This window comes from Lonchura striata, unplaced genomic scaffold (assembly GCF_046129695.1).
Source record: "Lonchura striata isolate bLonStr1 unplaced genomic scaffold, bLonStr1.mat Scaffold_225, whole genome shotgun sequence".
Classification (NCBI taxonomy): Eukaryota; Metazoa; Chordata; class Aves; order Passeriformes; family Estrildidae; genus Lonchura; species Lonchura striata.
Genome location: NW_027461136.1, coordinates 1 through 3,926, shown reverse-complemented (window position 1 = coordinate 3,926; position 3,926 = coordinate 1). Strand labels below are relative to the sequence as shown.

At 55.9% G+C, this 3,926-nt stretch overlaps 1 long non-coding RNA gene across 1 annotated transcript; it reads right to left on the bottom strand.

The window, feature by feature from the left end:
- Positions 1–1,880: 1,880 nt before the first annotated feature.
- Positions 1,881–3,908, bottom strand: LOC144248649 (uncharacterized). The gene is made up of 2 exons (XR_013341963.1): positions 3,398–3,908; positions 1,881–2,147 (listed from the first exon to the last, which is right to left on the bottom strand). It is a non-coding gene; the product is annotated as an uncharacterized LOC144248649 (long non-coding RNA).
- Positions 3,909–3,926: the final 18 nt, after the last annotated feature.

Below are 3,926 nucleotides of genomic sequence, written 5' to 3'. Positions count from 1 at the left end.
GGCTCCGGCCCCGTGTGGGGACCCCAGCGAGGGCGGGGGGCGCCGGCTCCGGCCCTCTGGGCTTTATTCTGCGGCGCCCCGAGCCCCGCGGCTGCGAGGAAAGAAGGAAAAGGGGAATGGGGAACGAGAACAGGGGAGCAGAGCGGAGCATGCGGGAAGGTGGGGAGGGAGGTCGGGCTGCGAGTAAAGCGGGCGGGGAAGGGAAAGGCCGGCAGGGGGAAAGAGGGACGGGACAGAGGAGGGAAGAGAGAGGGAATGGAACGGAGCAGCGGGGCAGGGACAGGTGAGGGACGAGTGGGGGGGTCGCATTTGGGGGAGGAGGGAGAGTGGGTTTAGGGGAGAAAAAACAGAAATATGGAGAGAAGGAAGGAAGGGTAGATGGTGGGACGGGAGGGGAGGCCGAAATGGGACGAGAAGGAAAAGGAGGAAGACAAAGAAGGGGAATAGGAGCAGAAGGAAGGAAGAGTAGAAGGGGGCACAAAAGGGGAGCGAAAGCAGTCGGCTTTGGGGAGGAGAGGAAAACGGGGGAAAGGCAGGGAAAGAAGGGGAATGGGAGCAGGAGGAAGGAAGAGTAAAGGGGGGGAAGGAGAGAAGGGCGAAGCTGCGGAGCCCGCACAGAACCCACCACCCTCACTGCGCTCCGAGTGAGCAAATGGCGGCTGCAGCGATTCCCGGCACTTAAATAAGCTCGGCCCCACCCCACGCAGGTGCCCCGCGGTCCCGCGCACCTGAGCCAGCGCCGGCCCCGCCCCTGAGGCTCCGGCCCGGCCCCGCCCCTGAGGCTCCGGCCCGCCCGGGATGGAGGCGGGGCCATCGCTCCCGGCCCGCCGGGATGGGCCCGGGGCTGCCGCTTCGGCTCCCGGCGGTGCCGCCTCTGCCCCGGCGGGCGGGTCGGGGTCTCTCTCGGGCCGGAGCACCGGGGCGGCGCCGGGGCCGAGCCGGCGGCGGCGGCGATTTCCCGGGGCTGACCGAGACCGGCCGGGGCGCGGGGACCCCCGTGCCGCCCCAGCACCCCCAAACCCCGCCGCTCCCCGCCGTGCCAGGGAATTTTCTTTTTCCCGGTGCAGGCCGAGACATTTCTGTGAGAAAACTCAAAAGTCAGGGGTACGGGGTCTGAGGGGAGAGAAGAGATTCTGGTATAAATCCAAAACGCGTTGTGAAAAACAACATGGAAGAGCTCATTTGCTCTCCCAGCCCGGTTTCTGTGTGACCGTCTGTGATTCCAGCTGCTCCGCTGGCACTGGCAGCCTGCGGGGCTCGAAGGACTTGCCAGGTGCCCAGCACGACAGAAAATAACGGGAGAACTCCCCGGCTCTGGCAGCGGAGCCTCTCGGCAGTGTCCCGAAAGCCCCGCAGTGCCAGCATCTCTGCATGGAAGCTGAGGGGCTCCAGCGCAGCCCCTCTGCAGCGTTCCTCTGCAGCTGGCACTGCCCAGCGCCCCTGACCAGGGTTTGGGGTCCCTGCACAGCCCCCGGCGCAGCCCCCTGGCTTCTTCCAGCTCCCTTCAGCCAGGATGATTTTCTCGGGGGTAGGAGCACCCAAAGCCAGCGGAACTGGCCTCAGCCACTTTCCGTGGGATCTCTCCTCTTCCTTCCTCACCAAATTCCCACTGTCAAAACCCAGCTTGAGGCACAGATCCCCATCCCCTCAATCTCTCCAAGGAATTGGGCTCGGATTTCCCAATCCAGCAGGGCAGAAATGCTCTTGTCCTTACCGTGCATCCTAATTGCAGTAATGGCTTAAGAAATAATTGAAAGAAATTAAAGGAATGAAGAGAAATTAAATAAGAGCTGCCAGCTCCAACTAAGGGATGCTCAAACCCCTTACCAACAATTCGCTTTAATTAACCGACTCAAACAAAGTAATCAACACCACATTGATACAGTAGGATTCTTTTTAATCGAGTTATAGATAAATATTGCAGAATGTAAAAACCTTTGTAAATCCAGAAACTCTTTCAAGAGATAGACAGGGCACAGCTGCAGAGAGTCTTGGGGAGTTCAGGGGAAAAACCCCAAAGTTTTCAGTGTTTAGCATCTCCCACCCTGTCGTCACTGACAGCAAACACGGCTTCAGCCTCGGGAAAACACGGAGAGTCAGGGATTTTACAGATCCTGGTCTCACCTCAGCCTCTCAGCAGGTACAGTCTGCAGGGAGAGGGAAGAAAAAGGGTCAGAATGGACAGCCTACTTCCAGAAAATCATCACCATTCATAAAGCACTAAGCAGAGCTGTAAGAACTTCCCCAAAGGTTCATTTCCCTGCGGACTGAGGGCTCTCAGTTGAAGCACGGGCTGGACCTGCCACGGACAGACTCCAGGAACCCCAGAAGTAAAAGCCACTGGGCCAATTCCAGAAAACATTCCAAAATCAGGCTCCTAGGATGTGACCATCTCCTCTCTCACCTGGAGGCGGAAGCACAAGGAATGATCTTCCCTCCTGTGGGTTTTCTGGGATCTGCAGTGAACCGCAGGGGGAAGAAAACAAAGCCTGAATATTTCGCACGACTGGAACAGAAAAGTGGGGAAAAGGGAGGCAGGGGCACTGCTGGGGTGATAACTGGGATCCAGCCTCTCCACACCAATGGAAGCAGAGACTGAGTGACAGAGCCTTTGGGACCACTTTGCTGGGATTCATAGGAAAACGGGTGAGTTTTATTTTGGCAATAAAGCCAAGCTGCTTCTCACCTCATCAGCCGGGTACAGCAGCAGCACCCGCAGGAACCTGGCCAGGTGGCTCTGCCTGGCAGAGGGCTCCCCACTTCCTGGGAATTGTGTGCTACAGGGCTGTGCCACTGGCCATTAAAACAGTTCCCACCTGGCCCTTCACAAAGGCAAGGTGCTTTTTCCATACAGCAAATGGTTTTTGAATTAAGAAGGTAACACTATACTCAACTGGAGAAGAAAAAAGTGAGAGCTGTAAAATTTTCCCACGCCAGGCAAAAAAGAAAGCCAAATCAAACCAAAACGAAAAGTAGCATAACAATGAAAAAAACCCCAAAACATATCAAGCATATTTCAAGAGAGTTTAAATCTGAATGAAGTGATTTACTTAGAGGCTTGAAAATCTGCCATGCTGCAAAAATCTAACTGCTGCAATAAAAGCCTTTTCTTACATCACATTTTAGCCCTGAATTTGCAAAAACCCCTGCCAAACTAACAATTCACCACATACAGTTCTTGAGTCATTCCTGTCCTTGAGCACGAGTCAAGCTAAAGTTATGGAGACAAGAAAAACATAAGTGACTCAATGCTGCTCCTTTGGAAATTACAGAATCAGAGGGAGGGTTTTCCTTAGCTTAGGAAAAATGCACAGCCAGTTCAGCAGATACTGAATAGCAGGGAAGTCAGGAGATACGTGCTTTGCTGTCAGAGACAAACATATAAATAAATATTTACATTAAGCCAGAGGTCTACAGATGGTCTGATCAGAAGTCTTGATGCAGAAAACCAGCCCTGGGGTATCCTCTTAAGGGACACAGGAGGAACTCCTTGGCTGGGACACAGCCTCGCTCAGCGCTGCTCCCATGGCTCTCGGCTCTTTGCCAGTGCTTGCAGTGTCCCCGCAGATCCCAGAGGATGGCAGGGCCAAGGCTCCCGTTCGCTCCTCCGGCACTCAGCGAGTGTTTCCTGCCACGCCCCCTGTGCAGAGCAGCCACGCGCGGCTCGCCGGTGCTCAGCCCTGCCTCCAGGGCTTTGAATGGCACATCCACCTGCAAAATAGGCAGGGAGAGCTTCTGGCTCACACGCGGGATTTGACAACACAAAGAGCACGCGTGGGTGTCAGAAAGGGCTCAAATCTCATCTCACACCACCGAGAGGGGGAATGGAACGGAGCAGCGGGGCAGGGACAGGACAGGACAGGAAGGAGCCGGGTTTGGGGGGGACACGGAAACGGGGGAAAGAGAGGTAACTGAACACGGGCAGG